Source organism: Kogia breviceps, chromosome 9, assembly GCF_026419965.1.
Source record: "Kogia breviceps isolate mKogBre1 chromosome 9, mKogBre1 haplotype 1, whole genome shotgun sequence".
NCBI lineage: Eukaryota > Metazoa > Chordata > Mammalia > Artiodactyla > Physeteridae > Kogia > Kogia breviceps.
Window position 1 is genome coordinate 11,829,032 of NC_081318.1, and position 19,057 is coordinate 11,848,088.

Below are 19,057 nucleotides of genomic sequence, written 5' to 3' on the forward strand. Positions count from 1 at the left end.
AGGATGGAGATAAAATGCATTTCCAGCTGTTACTCAGAAAGCTTCCCGAATAATCTGAATCTGTTTAAAAGACACGTGGATGGGGAAAGAGAGGCGTTGCAGGAAGTTCAAGTTGCAAAGCCTTCCTTTATTTTGGTCGCTACATGAACTCTGGCTACACATCAGGATCACCTCGAGAACTGAACAAATTGTCCAAGTTCCAACACCAGAAATCCTGACTTCACTGAGCTGGGGTCAGGCCTGGACATTGGTATTTTTCAAAAAAAACCCCATTTCCCTAGAGATTCCAATGTGTAGCCAGTGTCCAGAATCACTGCTTTAGATAGAGAAAGGGGAGGTAGAAATGGAAGACTGAGGTGAAGGATATGTCAGGCATCACTAAGATTGTGCCCATGAAGCAAAAGAGGAATGCAGATCCAATTGCAATACAAAAAACAGATCGAGTGAAAGGATCAGATCAGGTTTGGGGAAGAAAGGAGGCAGGAAGAGAGAGGTCTAGGTGAGGGACAGGCGGAGCTGGTTGGGGTAGGTGCTTTGGCCGTGGATCATAGAGTCTACTCTTTTAAGTAAAGGTGGGCGTGAGCCTGAAGCCGCTTCCAGGCTCTTCTCAATGCAGGGTTGTCCTGTATCAGTAGAATGGAGTGGTCAGCAGGGTAGCCAGCCATGATGATTTTGCACAAAATATTCCAGCAACGGCTGAGATCAAAGATGTTGGACATGGAAAGAAATAGAGCATCTGCATTGAAAATTTAGAAAATGAGAAAATAGCCGATAGCTTTGATGGTCCCCGCGTGAGCCTCCACGCTGGGGTCCCTGGCGCCAGTGGCATTGCTTTCCATGTGTAGGGCGTGTCTCTTGAGAGAGGTCATCAGCGGGGTGGCAGCCGGGATGAAAGTGATCAGAGGCACGAAAATTCCCGTGTGAAAGAAAAGAACCAGGCTGATCACAGTGGTGTCAGTGAAGTAATTTTTCTTAGTGGAGTTGAAGGAGGGGCTAGAACAAGGATGGTTGCAATGCACCGTGTACATGTCTCTGAGGAAGAACATGCTGTGGTCCAAGGAAACAAACACTGATAGTCACAGAAGCCAGGGCGTCAAACCAGAAATTCTCTACTTCCGCTTGAGGAAAAGGGGGAAGGGGAAATCCGCAGTCTTCACGAAGTAGAAGAAGCTAAGCCAGGCAGCAATCCAGAGGCTACAATAATTCATAAACATGAAACTTCCTTTGAAGGTATCATATACAATGAATGTCTTGATTATAAAAATGTGGGGATGTTGAACCGAAGGTGAGTTCTAGCATCATGAAGCTTTGTAGCGCTCTTCTGGAGACACTCAGGAAAAGGAGGGTCTTGCCACTTGTAGAAACTGCCTTGTTGTGAATCCATTCTGCTGTATTTATAGCCACAATGAACCCATCTGCAGTGATACCAAGGACGCATTCAGTGCCTATAATTATTCACATCAAAATGATGCGAGATGGTGACAGTTGATTTTCTGGGGGATTTCAGGTTTCAGTCATCCTGAGTTGTTGCTTCTCTTTGGTGTCTGGAGGAAAATGTCTCCCTAGCGTGTGATGGGTGGATCTGTGATAGCTCCCACTGTTCACAAGAAGAAGCAGTTGATGCATCATTTCCAAATCTACTCCATTTGTTTATTTTAGAACTCTTAGTTCTAAATCTGGAGATGCAAATGATGGAAGGAGTTGTTTTCTCATCCTCTCCCGGGTCCTTTTGGACGCACTGGTGTGTGAGTTCAATCGTGGGTTCCAGGGAGGAACTTGAGTAGACGCTCCTTTATAAATCACTAACATAGTCTTGAGAGATGTGTTTTTTTTTTTTTTTTCCTGTACGCGGGCCTCTCACCGTTGTGGCCTCTCCCGTTGCGGAGCACAGGCTCCGGACGCGCAGGCTCAGCGGCCACGGCTCACGGGCCCAGCCGCTCCGCGGCACGTGGGATCTTCCCGGACCGGGGCACGAACCCACGTCCCCTGCATCGGCAGGCGGACTCTCAACAGCTGCGCCACCAGGGAAGCTCAAGAGCTGTGTTCTCTAATAGCTCTAGTTAAGTCAACCATCTGTCCACTAAGTCACCATATAACTGTGTTTCACTTGTGCCCTCAGGGAGCTGATTGAAAGTAATAATAACTTCAAATATTTATAGCTATGGGCTAGGTCCTGTCCAGACACTTTATACATATCATGAAATTTAAGCCTTACAACAACCCTCTGAAGAATATACTTTTATTATCTCCATTTTGCAGGGGAGGAAGCTGAGGCTAAATAACTTGTCCAAAGTCAAAGAGGGAGAGGGAGACGGAGAAGGAGAGAGAGAGCTGGGATTCAAACCTGAGTCACATGGTCCCAGAGTCCTTGTTCTTATTCACTATGTTATACTACCTACCCCTGTGGATCCTTTTGTGTGCACCAAAGACTGAAGGCAGGGTTGGCTTAACTGTAACTTTTTATCCTGGTGGTCTTTTGCGATGCCCTCAGTGCTTAAGGGAAGAATAATTGAGTTGGAAAAAAAAAAACCACCTGTGAGATTTTTTTTTTTCACTCCTCACACAGAACACTTTACTTTGGACACTTCTGGTCATTAAACACGTGTGGTTTTTTTCCCCCCACAGCAAGCAATTCTGCAGCGCTGTCTTGGTGCCCTACAATTTAACTCAATTCTGACGCTATCTACCTGGAGATGACATCCGATCCACAGGTTAAGGGCTCAGTCCCTCCAGACTACCCTCCATGTCAGATGCCAATCCCAAGTCTAGGTTGTCACCTAGACTTCTTGGCTATAAGTTAGAGTTATGACCCCCTTTTTGGTTTCAGTTAATTTGCTGGAGTGGCTCACAGAACTCAAGAAAACATCTTATTTACATTTACCGATTTATTATAAAAGGTTATGATCATAGATGCACACCCAGACCGAAGAGATGCAAAGAGCAAGGTTGTGGGAAGGGACATGGAGCTTGCACGCCGCCCTTGGGGTGCCACACCCCGAGCACCTCATGTGTTCACCAGTCTGAAAGCTCTTTGAACCCAGTCCTTTGGGGTTTTAATGGAGGCTCTGTTACACAGGTGCAATTGATTAAATCATTGGCCATTGGTTATTGTTTCAACCTCCAGCCTCTCCCCGCTTCCTGGAAGCCTGGGGGTGGGACCGAAAGTTCCAACCTCGTATTCAGAGTTGGTTTTCCTGGCAATCAGTCCCCATCCTTAGGTGTGTCCCAAAGTCACCTTGTTAACATAACAAAGGCATTTTTGTTGATCTCCTCACTGAGGAAATTCCAAGGGTTTGGGGAGCTCTGTCAGAAAAGGGTACAAAGCCCAAATGTATTTCTTCTTATAAATCACAATATCACAATAGTAAATCAAGAAGACACTGATTTTCTGAGACAAACCTCTTTTACAAAATAGAGAGATAATAAGTCTCTGTATAAAAATGATTGTACACACACACACCTGTGTGCACACACACACTTACCTTTCATTTTAAACAAATCACTAGGAAAATAAGGGTTGAAGGAAAAGTTCCTTGTTCCTTTACAAGGTAGGCAGATCAACATAGGGTAAAAATAATACCCCAAGTCACCTAATCTATTTTGGAATATTAAAACCAAAAGAGATGAAGAATCAGTTTTATCTTGGGGAAATTGTTTCTGATTTTAAAATGTAAGCACAATACACATGATGTTAAAATGGACTTCTCAACTCAGAATAAATTAACTTTTATGAGTGTACATAACTCTAAAGTAATGATAATGAAGTAATTCTAATAGAGGGAAGGTTGGTGTGTGAGATGTCTCCAAAATTTTTCATAATATTTGGTTTTCCCTTTACTTATGACTTCTTTTAAACAAGGCGAAAACTTAAGGTTTTCTGGCCTGTTTTGGGCAAGTTGTTATGAATTTTACCCCATCTCATCTTTAAATCTCTGTTCTTGAACTCCAAATGTTTCCCTCGAATACAGTGTACAATAATAAACAACTGCTGCTCTCTGCTTGTTCCCACCCACTTGTACAAGTAAGTCTGTAGTGTTTCAGGACCTCTGATTTGGTTTTCAAGAGGCTTTTTCTTATCACTGGCTCTCCTCCATTTCTGCTGACCCAGGCTCCAAACTCTGAAGAGTTTGATGCCTCTCTTTTTATTTGTTTTGCTCATCACTGTATTAAAAAACTAAAATTCTAACTGAGTAAATTTGAAGGTCGAATTGGCTTTATTCAGTGATTTATGAATCAGGCAGCATCCCATCAAGCAAGTAGAAAGGAGCTCTGAGGAGCTGTAAAAAAAAATGGAAGAACTTCACAGGCAGGAGGGGGCAGAAAAGGGAAGTTTCTAGCTAAGAGTAGATTGTTTCAGGCAGGGTCACCTTCCTTTTGGGGGAAGTGGGGGTCACCCCTCTAGTGCTAACCAGGTAATTCCAGATCTATTGGTTAAAGGTCACATTCCTGAGAGAGGCTGAAACTGCAACTAGGTTAGATATTAAGTCTTGGTTTGCTGATGTGGGACTTAGCACAAGTGACTCCGTTTGGGGTTTGTTGTTTCTTTATTAACAACTGTATTTCATTCCTAGCTCTTAACCCCAGTACCTAGATACTTGCTGGTGAATGAATAACCAGACCAGTGAATTCAGAATTTCAGAGAAGTTCTTTATAATGAGAGACAGGCAGAGAAATGGCAGTTCTACCACCCAGTAAGTTTTGAACTCTTGGAGGTCTGATGCCCAAATCAAGTGTGGGACCGTGAACGGTGAGACTGCGTGAAAACACAGCAGTTCTTTGTGTTTCTGTTAGAGAAACACTGGTGGGAGACAGAGGACAAAGGAAGGAGACACAGGACTGGAGTAGCCTCAGCTGGGGGTGGGGTTTCACAGTGTTGGGTGCTGCAGAGAGGTAGTCAGCAGGAGCAGGGGCTGTGTACATCATCAAAGGCATTTTTTAAATTTTATTTTTTTTATGGACGTATAGTTGACTTACAATCTTTTTTCTTTCTTTTTTTTTTTTGTGGTACGCGGGCCTCTCACCGCTGTGGCCTCTCTGGTTGCGGAGCACAGGCTCCGGACACGCAGGCTCAGCGGCCATGGCTCACGGGCCCAGCCGCTTCTCGGCATGTGGGATCTTCCCGGACAGGGGCACGAACCCGTGTCCCCTGCATCGGCAGGCGGACTCTCAACCACTGCGCCACCAGGGAAGCCCTGATTTACAATCTTGTGCCAATCGGTGTATGGCAAAGTGACTCAGTTATACACAAATAGACATGCTTTTTAAAATATTATTTTCCATTACAGTTTATCACAGGATATTGCCTGTAGTTCCCTGTGCTATACAGTAGGACCTTGTTGTTTATCCCTCCTATATCTAATAGTTTACATCTGCTGATGCCACACTCCTAGCTCTTCCCTCCCCCACCCCCCTCCTCCTTGGCAACCACAAGTCTGTTCTCTATGTCTGTGAGTCTGTTTCTGTTTCATAGATAGGTTCATTTGTGCCATACTTTAGATTCCACATGTAAGTGGTATCACATGGTATTTGTCTTTCTCTTTCTGACTTACTTCACTTAGTATGATAATCTCTGGTTGCATCCATGTTGCTGCAGTTATCAAAGGCATTTTAGAAGAGGCTCTGCTTGCCATAGCTTCTGGCAGTGTTGCTTCCTGCAACTGGAAAGAAGAATGTTGTTGATGGGAGTTCCCAAAGTTAGGCTAAAGTGGGGGTGAAGTAACCTTTCTAGGCGAAGAGGTGATCTTTTAAAGTAGAACTGGTGGACCAATACCTAAATGGCATATCCAGTTTGCTAAATATATCCTGATGTATTTCTAACCAAGGAAAACTCATGAAGAAAGCTGTAGCATTAAGGACAGAAAGAATGGCTTTAAAAAGTCCAGTTTATTTGGTTTTTTTTTTTTTTTTTTTTTTTTTTTGCGGTATGCGGGCCTCTCACTGTTGTGGCCTCTCCCATTGCGGAGCACAGGCTCCGGACACGCAGGCCTAGCGGCCATGGCTCACGGGCTTAGTTGCTCCACGGCATGTGGGATCTTCCCGGACCAGGGCACGAACCCGTGTCTCCTGCATCGGCAGGTGGATTCTCAACCACTGCGCCACCAGGGAAGCCCTATTTGGTTATATTTTTAACTTATAATTTTGAAGTTGTTTTTGATGTAGAGATGCGTTGTAAAGACAGTACAGAGAATTCCCATATACCCTTATCCCAGTCTCCGCACATGCTCACATCTTACATAAATAACCATGGTACAATGATCAAAGCTAAGAAATTAGCCTAGTTACAATACTATTAGCGAAATTGTAGGCTTGATTTGGATTTTCCAGTTTTCAACTAGTGTCCTCTTCCAAGATCTAATTTAAATTGTCAGTGTTTTGTTTGTTTGTTTTTAAGTCATTTAAAAAAATGTATAGTGGTATTTTATTGTGATTTTAAGTGGCATTTCCCTAATGACTAGTGACGTTGAACATCTGTTCATATGCGAGTTGGACATAAGTATATCTTCTTTGGTCAAGTGTTTACAGATTTTTGCCTGTTTTTTAAAAATTGAGTTGCTTGCTTATTGTTGAATTTTTAAAATTCTTTATATATTCTGGTTATAAGATCTTTAACACCTTGTGCTTTGCAAATGTTCAAACCTCAGTCCATGGTTTAGCTTTTCATTCTCTTAATAAATGTCTTTCACAGAATGAAAGTTTTAAATTTTGATACGTTTCAATTTATTAATTTTTATACTATGAATTATGCTTTTGGTGTTATATTGAAAAACTCTTTGCCAGTCCCAAGGCAACAAAAAGTTTTCCCCTTGGTTTTCTTTGAGAAGTTTTATAATTTACCTTTTATATTTAGGTTGATGATCCATTTTGATTTAACTTTTGTATAGAGTGTGAGGAATGTGTGGAGGGTTTTGTTCTGTCTTGTTTTTGTTTTGCTTTTTGCACACGGATAGCCAACTGTTCCAGAACCATTTGTTGACAAAAGTATTCTTTTTTTATTGAGTTGCCTTGGCACCCTTGTCAAAAATCAGTTGTCTACTGAGATTTTAGAGTTAATGTATTGCCATAGTGTGACCAAAACTATATTGACTAATACAATGATTATTTATGGAATCTCACATCAGTGAGAAAGAAGAAACTAGGTAAGGAAAAGAAAGTGTTGAAAAATTTAGAGTAAAATGGAGTTAGCCTTACTTCATATAATACAAAAATAAATTCCTGATGAAATGGTTAAAAAAACCACAACAACTAGGGCTTCCCTGGTGGCGCAGTGGTTGGGAGTCCGCCTGCCATGCAGGGGACACGGGTTCGAGCCCTGGTCTGGGAAGATCCCACATGCCGCAAAGCAACGGGGCCCGTGAGCCACAATTACTGAGCCTGCGCGTCTGGAGCCTGCACTCTGCAACAGGAGAGGCCGCGATAGTGAGAGGCCTGGGCACCGCGATGAAGAGTGGCCCCCACTTGCCACAACTAGAGAAAGCCCTCAGACAGAAACGAAGACCCAACACAGCCATAAATAAAAAAAAAAAAAAAAAAAAAAAAAGCATGTGCAGTTTTCAGATACAGTAAACACTGTGTTTAAAAAAAAACAAAAAAAAACACAACAACTCAGTTGTCTATATTTATGTGGGTCTACTTCTCAGCTATGTCTTCTGTTGATCTATGTGCTTATCCTTTTGTAAATAACACACTGTATTAATTATAATAAGTTTTATAACTTTATGATAAGTTTTGAAATTGGATAGTGTGACTCTTCCAGATTTATTCAAGCTTTTCAGAGTTACTTTGCTGTGAGTAGAGGCTCTGGAAAAAATGTTTGAGCAGATTCTTTCCAGCAGTAACCACCATAGCATTTCAAAGGAGCATTTTCTTCCTGTGGTTTCTGTTTCCTGCCTCAGAAACAGCCATATCTTTCAGCCGTCTTTTGTACTGAAGTAAAAAGCAGAGGGACATTCTCTGCTTTCTTTCTTTCTTTATATTTTTAGTATACTAGATCCAGAGGCAAATGATAATCTAGACTGATTATTACAAGATCATCAGGGTTTACATTTCACATTTATTACACGCTATAGAGATCCCCGTGGTTGATTTTGTTAAGATTTTTGTTTCCTTCATGTCACCATGACCATTTCATCATGTAATAAGCTCTGTGTTTCTTTTCTCTCCAGTGTGCATGCTATAACTCTGCTTACTTGGGATTCCATGAAAATATACTATGTGGTCAATTATAGTTTTTATATTAATAATTATTTTTTTGTATGAAAAATATAGAACATTTTAAATAAAAATTAAAAATGACTCATAATTCCATGACTCATCAGTGACCACTGTACTCAGTATTTTTATATAGCTAATTTCTACATATGTTGTTTTAAAATTTTTTGTAAGAGCAAAGAAGGAATCATAAACATTTTGCACCGAATAAAAGCCCTTTCGTTGTATTTTATAATTGGTTCAGATATGCTATTAAAGAAAACCTTTTTTGACATTCTACAGTTCTTAATAGTAATTATCTAAACAATGACAGCAATAGCAAGCAGTGCTTAAACAAGATAGAGCTTTAGTCTCTATTATATTAAAGTCTGGTCCGTGATGATTAAGTGGTCCGTGATGACGGTAACTCTACTTCACCAAGTCCCCAGGGACAATGCTTCTTTCAGGTCATTGCTCCTCCATCTCTAGGGTGCGGCCTTCAGCCTCAGATTCAAGATGGTGGCTCTGCAGTCAGGGTGGTAGTGTAGGAGAAGGGCAAAGAAGAAGAGACGAAAGAGGTTGACATGACCCTGAAGTAAGACTCCCATACACTACAAAGTAGCAGTTCTTGCATACCACTGGCTGGCTTTAGTCATATTGCAGCATTTATCTGCAAAGGAGGCTTGGAAATGCAATCTGTTTGTAGGTAGTTATGTGTCTGGTTGAAGCTTCTTTTACATTGGATAGAGGAAAATGAATATTGAGGAAAAACTAGCAGTGTTTACTAGAATCATAGTATATTAAAAATATACTGATGAATTCAATTCATTAATATTCTATTTAGATTTTTGAATCTACTACCTTAGATTTATTTATTTATTTATTTATTTATTTTTTGTGGTATGTGGGCCTCTCACTGTTGTGGCCTCTCCCGCTGCAGAGCACAGGCTCCGGACGCACAGGCTCAGCGGCCATGGCTCATGGGCGCAGCCGCTCTGTGGCATGTGGGATCTTCCCGGACCGGGGCACGAACCCATGTCCCCTGCATCGGCAGGTGGATTCTCAACCACTGCGCCACCAGGGAAGCCCTAGATTTATTTTTAACTTTGTTTTCTTGTACTGTCATTGTTTAGGACATAATTATTTCATAAAATGAGTTGAGTAGCTTTCTCTCTTATTTTAGTCTCTGAAACTATTTATTTAAAGTAAGGATTATCTTTTCCTTGAAGATTTGGAAACCTCACCTAGTAAGTCTCTGCTGTACTATAGTTATTCCATCATTTTTTTTTCTCATATTGTCTGTGTCTTTTCTTGTTGCTTTCTATTTAGAGGTTTGCTTGTTTAAGTAGATATATGACCCTTATCCTGAACATTCAGTTTTGGGTATTGCATATCATCCATTGTTTCCTTGATTCCTGTTGCATTAATTTCTTCACTTATCTTTTTTTAAAAAATTTATTTTATTTATTTTTGTCTGCATTGGGTCTTTGTTTCTGTGCACGGACTTTCTCTAGTTGCAGTGAGTGGGGGCTACTCTTCGTTGCGGTGCACGGGTTTCTCATTGAGGTGGCTTCTCGTTGCGGAGCACATGCTCTAGGTGTGCGGGCTTCAGTAGTTGTAGCACGTGGGCCCAGTACTTGTGGCTCGTGGGGTCTAGAGCACAGGCTCAGTAATTGTGGCACACGGGCTTAGTTGCTCCGCGGCATGTGGGATCTTCCTGGACCAGGGCTTGAACCTGTGTCCCCTGCATTGGTAGGCGGATTCTTAACCACTGTGCCACCAGGGATGTCCTACTCAGCTTTTTTATAATTCTCTTTACCTGTTGGGTTCCACTTTAACGTGCATTGTTAAGATGTTTTCTTGGGGGGCTTCCCTCGTGGTGCAGTGGTTAAGAATCTGCCTGCCAATGCAGGGGACACATGCCACGAGCCCTAGTCCGGGAAGATCCCACATGCCATGGAGCAACTAAGCCCGTGCACCATAACTACTTAGCCTGTGCTCTAGATCCCACGAGTCACAACTGCTGAGCCCGTGTGCCACAACTGCTGAAGCCCGAGCACCTAGAGCCCGTGCTCCGCAACAAGCGAAGCCACCGCAGTGAGAAGCCCGCGCGCCGCAACGAAGAGTAGCCCCCGCTCGCAGCAACTAGAGAAAGCCTGTGCGCAGCAATGAAGACCCATCACAGCCAAAAACAAATAAATAAATAAATAAATTTATTAAAAAAGGAAATTTTATATCAACAGAATCAACAGATCCACCTTAAACTATAAACATCTCAATGCACTGGAGGAGTTTGTAGATTCTTCATTCTTGAAGAGCCTCCTTCTTTGGTTCCTAGTGGGGGCTAGGAATTTGTATTGATTTAGCTCTGTAGGGGATTTGGACACATGGCTATGTTTGGGAACTTTAGGTACCACCCTGCATTCAGGCCACGCATCACAATCTGATACAAAAAGGAAATGGAGGCGAAGAGAATAGTCAAGTATTCCTCTTCAGTGAAGATTGGGTTCAGGACCAGGAGACTTACTTTCTGTTTCCCAGAAACTCCTGGCTAAACTCCTTTGGGTAGGACAGGAGGGAAGTCAGTCTCTTTACTACAGTGCTTCATAGCCCCATTTGCCTGTGGTAAAGCACCCCAGATTTCAGAGAGATTCCATTTCTTGTGCCAGTTGCTTTAGGGCCGAGTGTACAGCAAAGGGATGTGAAGACTTAAGTATCTTCCAAATGCATCCTGTACGTAAATGAATTTAGAATTGGTAGGATGGCCAGTTTAGCTAGAGTGACTGATCATCTTGTTTGCCCCAAAGTGAGAGGTTACTGGGATGAGGGGCTTTTGGTGCTAAAACCAAGAAACTCCTGGGCAAACTGGGATGGTTGGTCGCCCTAATGAGCACAGCTTATTTCAACAACTTGCTGCCCCTCAGGGCTAAGTAGAGTGATACCTATATCTGAACTTGGCCGCCCCAAGGGTTTCTTGCTGCCTCCATTTTACCAGCTTGTCAACATTCTACACGGTTTCTTCCAGGACAGGACATCTGGTCACACTACAGAGGGTGCCAGCAGAATCACAATCCAGAAACCCAGTGTCCCAATCCCCGTTCCTGTAGCGAAAACTCCTGAGATTTGCTGAGTGGTCTTGCTCTTGTCCAGACCCTGGTTCCATTTCCTACTTCATTCTGCTTGCCCCAGTTTTCCTGCTTCTGTCAAACACGGACCCTCAGTGAGCTGGTTTCTAAACCTGTGCTCCCAGGTCTCAGTGTTTGTGGGGTGACTGGTCCCTGCTTCCTCTTTGGGCTTCAGCATAGGAAAAATGTCTAAGCTGCTGGGTCAGCGCAGCCTCAGACCGTAGGGCCAAGGATCCGTGACCACGGCCTCTAATCCTTCCCTGAGTCTTGCCAAAGCTTTCCAAAGTATTGTTGGAACTTGCAGACCTGCGAAGCCTTCTCTTCTAGGAGGGAAGGTGTGAGAAAGTGAAGCTTACTGAGCAGAAGTCTAAAAGAGGTGTTGACTATGGACAGGCTGTGGATCAGAGCTGTAGAGCAAGACTGATTGTTACTTACAGCCTGTATGTACACTGCGAGCCTTGTTTCCATGGGCAACCTAGAAATGCCCAGCAGCAATGTGAGGGAAATTGGTGACTTCCTAAGAGGAGAGAAATGGGACTTGGCATGGGGTTCATGAGAGCTCCTGGGACCAGAGTGTGTTCTGGGAAGTCGAAAGAGTTTTCAGGAAGGGGTATGCAGATTTCCAGGCTGGGAGAGGAGCCCTCCCCCCAACATTTTTGTGAGGAGGAGAAACGCTTTGCTCATGTGTCTTCCTGAGATTTGTTGGTCTACAGCTGCAGGCGGAGAATCAGGAGCAGGGCAGCAGGGCTGGCGCTGAGCCCGAGGTGGAGGGGAGTACATGCTGGAAGAGATGGAATGTGAGGTCCTGTCCTAGAGAAGTAGGATCCCAGGGGCTCAGCACACTCTATATGCAGGTCAAGGGCGTGGAGAGCTGTCAAACACATTCATGTTGACAGTCAAGCAATTACCCTTCCCACTCATGATCTTTCCTTGTTGAGCTGAAGTTTGTTTTTCTATGGAAAAAGTCAATATTCAGCTAGAGCGTTAGAGTCTGGGAGGGGAATTAGATTATCCTTCCTCAGTTTCTCACTATCAGAGTTTCTCAGAATGGCCAGGACCTCAAAGCATAGACCAACCCTTCCCTAGTAAACAGAATGGTTTCTTTCTCCTCGTTATTCCATGCCTGTCTGTCCTGCTATATGTAGCCTTAGCTTCAGTCACTGCTCCCCTAGTCTCTGGAGCCAGAGAACCCAGCTATGGTAGCAGATTTCAGATCACAGTCTAGGACACATTTGCTTGAACCCTTATAGTAAATTCAAGAGAACATGTTGTTCAAATAATTTCTTGGGGCGCTAGGGCCTCCGCAGGGGCCACCACCAGTTGTGTGGGGGGAGAACTAGAGATGGGCTGCTCTGGATGATGGAAGAGTGAGGCCAAAGCACTCATGGCACTGGGTGACTGGAAGATGTTTGTGACTGTTGAGCCCTTCTTAACTTCAGAGGTAATGATAAGTCCTACAGATGCCCCAAACCCCCAGCTAGCCCAGAGTTCCCAGTGCAGGCAGTATTTTAACTCTAGACAATTTCGATAAATAGCTGGCATCCCTTAATCAGGCATCTTAGCGCCGAAGAATCTGCTTATTTCACTACTGGTGGGGCCACTTTCTTACTCTTGTGTTACAGCACCAGGTGCATAGGAGGAGCTACGGTGGGAAGGATTCTCTCCATTAGAACTGAGCCCAGTGTCCAGAGATTGCTCTGGCCCTGGCATGAGTGGATTCTCTCCCTGGGATGGGAGGGAGACTGGGTCTTGCTGGCACTGACATTGCGAGAGTTTTCTGTACTCAATTAAATCTGTTTCTTAACCTGTGATATAAATGCGTTGGGGGATTTTTTCCTATCCTTTGCGTGACAGATGGCGGCCCAGGAAGACTCTCTCTGGTATGAATGTGAAAATCAGGGTTCTGGGAATTACCTATGTGTGGTTCTATAGCCAGAATTCAGAATTAAATTCTAGGTGTATGCCTCTGTTTCTGAATGTAGCTTTATTTTTAAATAAATACATTTATTTATTTATTTACTTTTGGCTGCGTTGGGTCTTCGTTGCTGCACGCGGGCTTCCTCTAGTTGCGGCGAGCGGGGGCTACTCTTCGTTGCGGTGCGCGGGTTTCTCATTGCGGTTGGCTTCTCTTGTTGCAGAGCACAGACTCTAGGCGCCTGGGCTTCAGTAGCTGTGGCACACGGGCTCAGTAGTTGTGGTTCACAGGCTCAGTAGTTGTGGCTTGCGGGCTCTAGAGCGCAGGCTCGGTAGTTGTGGCTCACAGGCTTAGTTGCTCCGTGGCATGTGGGATCTTCCCGGACCAGGGCTCGAACCTGTGTCCCCTGCATTGGCAGGTGGATTCTTAACCACTGCACCACCAGGGAAGTCCCGGCACATCTCACATTTCTCCCTGCATGTCACCTGCATTCCTTTAGGTATTTCACATTCTCCCTCCTGTAGGAAATATATTCTAATCCTTCTAAATTGATATCATAACATGCATTTTAAACCCTCAGTATTTTGAATATACCTTTCTATGGAACCTATCACTTTACCTTGAATTATAGTTCTCTGCCTAATTGTGTCCAAGGAAATATAAAGTTCTTAGAGGACTGACTTCTGCAGCACCTAGCAGTGTTTTGCCTATCACAGGTGTGCAATAAGAAGTTGATCTGTTGAGTAGTGAAAGATGGGTAGCATCCAGAAAGGTGGAGAGAACAGAAGGGCTGTAGGTGGTGAGGTGTCTCAGCTGTGACCAAAGGTTATGGGGACAGAAAAAAGGGTAATTTACCTTGAATATAATGAGAAGAGCAAAGAATTTGCTTGTGTGGCTAGAGCACAAGATTTCTGAAGGAGCGTATTGCGAGACAAAGGTTAAAAAGTAAATTGGAGCTGTGTTGTAACAGGCTGCTTTAGGCCCACACGGGTCCCTTAGAGGGCACCAGGCTACTGTGCCGTGTTACTGGACCTTCCGTCCAAACTCTCTGACCGTTCCCTCTTCGAAAGTAGCCAGCACTGAATTTCCAATATATTGAGTGAGGCACAGGCAGCCTTTGGATGTCATTATTCTACTGTGGACCATTGTTTTACGCTCTATCACATGCACGAAAATTATATAATGATTTGCCCTTTCCTTGATCTTGGATTCTGTGGTCAGGAACTAATGATTAGTGAAGTTGCCTGAGCTCAGTACAGATCACTCAGCTGCTGATGCTCATAAACATGCTGGATGCTTATACACATTTTTTTTCTTGAGAACTCCATCTTGGAAGCCTGCATCTTCCTGCTTCAGTCTGAACTGACTACTCTCTCCAAAGAGTGAATGTGAAGTTCAAGAGGGTAATTAACTGTAAGAACAATGTTCAAGATTAATGAATAGAATGCAGAGTAACTGATGAGACTGATATGATTAAGTAAAGGAAATGAATACTCATAAAAAAATAATCCGAACTAATGAGAATATGAGATCAGAGCTTCATGTAATATTTGAGTTCCTTGAGGTCAAAGTCTGTGCTACATTCTCCTTCCTATCTCCAGTTTCTGGCATGCAGTAGAGCTCAACATTCTTTATGGAATAGGTGCATATGATCAAGAGATTTGGAAGAGCAGCGCTGAAGCATTGGGACCGGGATCACGGAAGGCACGACCCCTTTACACTCAGCACTGGTTGGCCACTCGTGAAGAATCACGATGAGTTCTGAGCCCTGATTCTCTCCCCCCAGCCCAGACCTCAGCATAAACTGCAGGTGACCAGTTGTAGAAGGTGGAAAATAGGAGATGCAGAGGGGATCTTAATTATAGGCAGCCTGTCCCTAACTATACAACTTGCACAGGCTCTGGGGGAAAATAAAGGTTATCTTAGGATGTTGTCTGTGTTCAGTTTCCTGGAATTATCCTGAGCGTGGCCCAGCTGTGGGCTGCAGGCATAGGCAAATGATTGATATGTGGTCAGATGAACTTCCTTGATCGCGGAGAGATCTTGGAAAGGGTGAAAGGAGAGGACGTGACAGCATGCCTGTCATCACCGTGGCAACTGCCAACTCCTGGATGTAGAGGGATGAATGAGATGCCCTCTGGAAGTAAAGGGATATGAGGAGAAGGCTGAAAGAGAGAGGTGTATTGAATTAGGATTCTCTGCCCTCCACGGTGGCCAGTGTTTCTCTAGTGGCAGGGATAAGAATTTGAGAAAAAAAACAAAACTTTCTTTTCATCAAAATGTCTGAGCCCTACTTCCTGCCTTCACCGTGTGGGTTCACCCTTGGGCTTCTCCTATGCCAGGAGGGGAGCCTCCCCTTCTTCCCCTCGGTAAGAGCAATGGGACCGACTGGGTCATCTCCTAAAGGAATTACACTTCCTTCTCCACAGGCAAAGGCGTCACATCCCCGGATGTGTAGGATAATAGCTAAGGAGGTGAGAAAGGAGGAGAAGTAGACAGCTTTAGTTGCTCACCGTATTCTCCTCTGACACACATTTGTGCAAGTGTTGATAATGAGTCACGGAATGGGGGGGTAGGGAAGGAAATTCTGGTACGTGTGCGTGTGACTTCACGTGTTAGCTGAGTGTGGGCGATCACAGTCTGGTAGGCCTGTGCGTGGACCTGTGTGCTGACGTTTCTAATGTAAGTCAGCGTCTTTCCGCACGTGGGTCTGTGAGTTTTGTATATGCCTGTCCCCCCCCCCCCCCCCGCCACCCCCAGAGCTGTCTGTCTGCTGCTTTGCCTCACTTCCATATGTTGACCCTGGAAGTCCAAGCCCAGAACAGACATCCGGATGCTGGGCCAAGCCAAGAAACATTGGGCTAAATCGCTTAGGACACTGGGTTAATCCTACAGTGTTGTTTTTGGATGATTCGGGAGACATGAATCTTTGGGACGGAAGATTAACCTTGTGACTGCTGGTCCTGGAATGGCCTGGGCAGGACTGAGTCACCCCAGTGGCTACTGAAGGAGGGACTGTTTCTCAAACTCCTGAGAGAGGCATCCCGGAAACATACCCACCCCCATAGCATTCTGCAACCAGGCAGATAAACCATACGGAGAGATGACTACCTGTTTCTCTAATTTAATGGCTACGTTAGGGGCTGGGGAAGAGTGAGATAAAAAGATGTCCCTCACGGAGCCTTGAAGGAACTGTTTCTGCACCAAAGAGGGAGAAATACTGAGGGAGGTGAGGTCCTAGGGAGGAAAGGTGCTGCCTGTCAAGCTCAGCTGCCCCTGGGATCACTGCGTAAGCCATATACATAGCTAATGTCACCACCGGTTAACAGAGTACAGCAAATCCACTGAGAATTTAACCTATCACACACTGTCCTGTCTTCTCCATTCGCTTATTCCCTGTTCTATAATCTGCCATGTCTGCGTTTCTGAAGGGAGGGATGTAAGCATGAGGGAATAAGCTGCTTCCTTCCCTCGAGGTAATACTGTCTGGTTTTCGCAGTTCTGTGCCTAAGGGGTAATCAGCTGGAAGCTGTCAGAGAGGATCTGGGTGCGTGGCTGATGACGGTGTCCAGAGCTGACCAGGAAGCTCATCATCTCCTTTCCCACAGTGCACTAAGGTTCTGGTTCTTGATGTATGTGCACAATAGGGTCACCTGGGAGCCTCGCTCCATGACCAGTGAATGACATCGGAATGCCTGGGGATAGCGCCTTGGCATCAGTATTTTAAAATACAACTTAGACTGGTTGTGACATGTAGCCAGGCTTGCAAAACACTGAAATTATGCTACCCCTCTGTAGGGAAACATGAACCCAGGAGAATCAACCAGGCACCTCAATATTGAAGGAGGGATAGAAAGGGAGACTATGTCTCCTTTATCCATATGAGATGCTGGGTGAACTGTCCACCATGATCAGTGGACATGTCTGGAAACAGAGTGGACCAATTAGATTTTCTGTCTCAGCAGTTTTAAGGCATCCAGTGGTGGGTGGCTGACCTGAAAGTTAGGATAAGTTGGGGCGTGGTGGTCTTTATACGAGTTTATGGTCACGAAGATTTATCAGGTAGAGAGACTCAGAGGAAGGTGGTCAGGAAAGGCAAGAGGGTGAAAGAGCAGCTAGGAGCAAAAGAGTGACATGGGGGTTGTAGAGAGGGAAGGATGGCTATAGCCCTCAGAGACGCCTCGATTTCTCACCTTGCTGAGGTCTTTTCCTGGATTGCACTGCAACCAGAAGAACCGTAACTAGGACTCTGAGTTAGAGCCTCAGGTGGGAAAGATGCCATTTCCTGTCATGTCTTCAAGCCTGGCATATACCTGTCCTCCGTCTCAAGTGCACTTCCTTTTCCTCTCTGTCACTCACACTTACTTCTTTTTAAAGAACAGTTTGAATATCACTGCTGCTTCGTTCCCTCGGAACAAGTTACAGCCCACTCTTTGCTCACACCGGATTTTGTTCATATCTTTATTCCTTTCCACATTAAATTATAATTTTCTGTACAAAAAAAAAAAAATTATAATTTTCTGTTTACTTGTCTTCTCTACTCAATTTTGAGCTCTTCAAGGATAGAGGTTATGTCTGATTTATATTTTCCACCAGTATCTAATGTAGTTCTTGGCATATAGAGTTGCTGAATAGAAGCTTGCTAATTGAATACATTCTTAAAGATCAAATGGGCCTGAGTTTGTTAAACTTTCTGTTTCCTCATAAACGCGGAAAAGGATTGACAAACGTAAAGTCTCCCCGGAATTCCAGATCTGAAGCTTGCAAGTAAATTTCCCCATAGTTTCTTATTTAAAATATCTACTAAAAACCCTTAGCAGAAAATGGTCCTCTTCTGTCTTTAAACATAATGCTTTCACAGAAAATTTAAAAGAGAACTAAGACATAAAAATAATAAGATTCGTTTATAAACAACAAGGTCCTACTATATAGCACAGGGAACTATATTCACTATCCTATGATAAACCATAATGAAAAAGAATATAAAAAAGAATGTATATATATGTATAACTGAATCACTTTTGCTGTAGAGCAGAAATTAACACAACATTGTAACACAACTATACTTCAATAAAAAATTGAAAAAATAATCTTTATTAGGCTGAACGTGTTTTGTTCTTTAATGGCAGTATGCCTTTACAAATTAGTTCTCCACACAATTAAAATGAGCCAGTTAACATACTGCCCCAAACACGGGAAACTTGCCAACTTAATGGTTTCTGTAGTGACACAGTGACTCGAATTACATCAGTGGTTGTGTACATACTTGACACCTGGAACCAAAATGCAACTATATTTTGCATACCTATCTGAGCCAATCGTGTGATACCTATGAGTATATCTGGAACTCTGCGGGTAGCGTATAAACCTCATAGAAGTATATTTTTTTGGCTGTGACCCTTCATTTATGACTTTGGATGCATTCAGTCAAGAGTTATACGTCTCGTGTTACAGTCCACTACTGGCAAGTCAACCTCTAATGAGCCAAGTATGAACCAACTGAATTAAGAGTATTTTTTAAGATTTAAAACTTTTTCACCTATTAACAAAGTATATCCTTTATCCTCATTTCTCATCCCATTTTCCTCACCTTTCCTACCAGCAAGCAATTTAATCTGCTCAGTTTCTGTTTTCTGTGTGTGTTCTTGGAAGACATATTATCATGCTTTGTGTGCAGATGCTTTTATTTATTCTTTAAAATTTTTTATTTTGAGATAATAATAGATTCACAAGAATTTATAAGAAATAGTACAGAAAGATCCCATTTACTCTTAACCCAGTTTCGCCCAATGGTAACATTGGGTAAAAAAACATACAGTAACCCCCCCAA

General features: G+C 43.6%; 1 long non-coding RNA gene and 1 pseudogene across 3 annotated transcripts in view; one reads left to right on the forward strand and one right to left on the reverse strand.

Annotated features, from left to right (window-relative positions):
- Positions 1-19,057, forward strand: part of LOC136791963 (uncharacterized) — a 94,572-nt gene that overhangs the window by 56,422 nt on the left and 19,093 nt on the right. The gene's annotated exons all lie outside the window — the stretch shown is intronic.
- On the reverse strand, positions 555-1,214 carry LOC131762961 (taste receptor type 2 member 39-like; annotated as a pseudogene).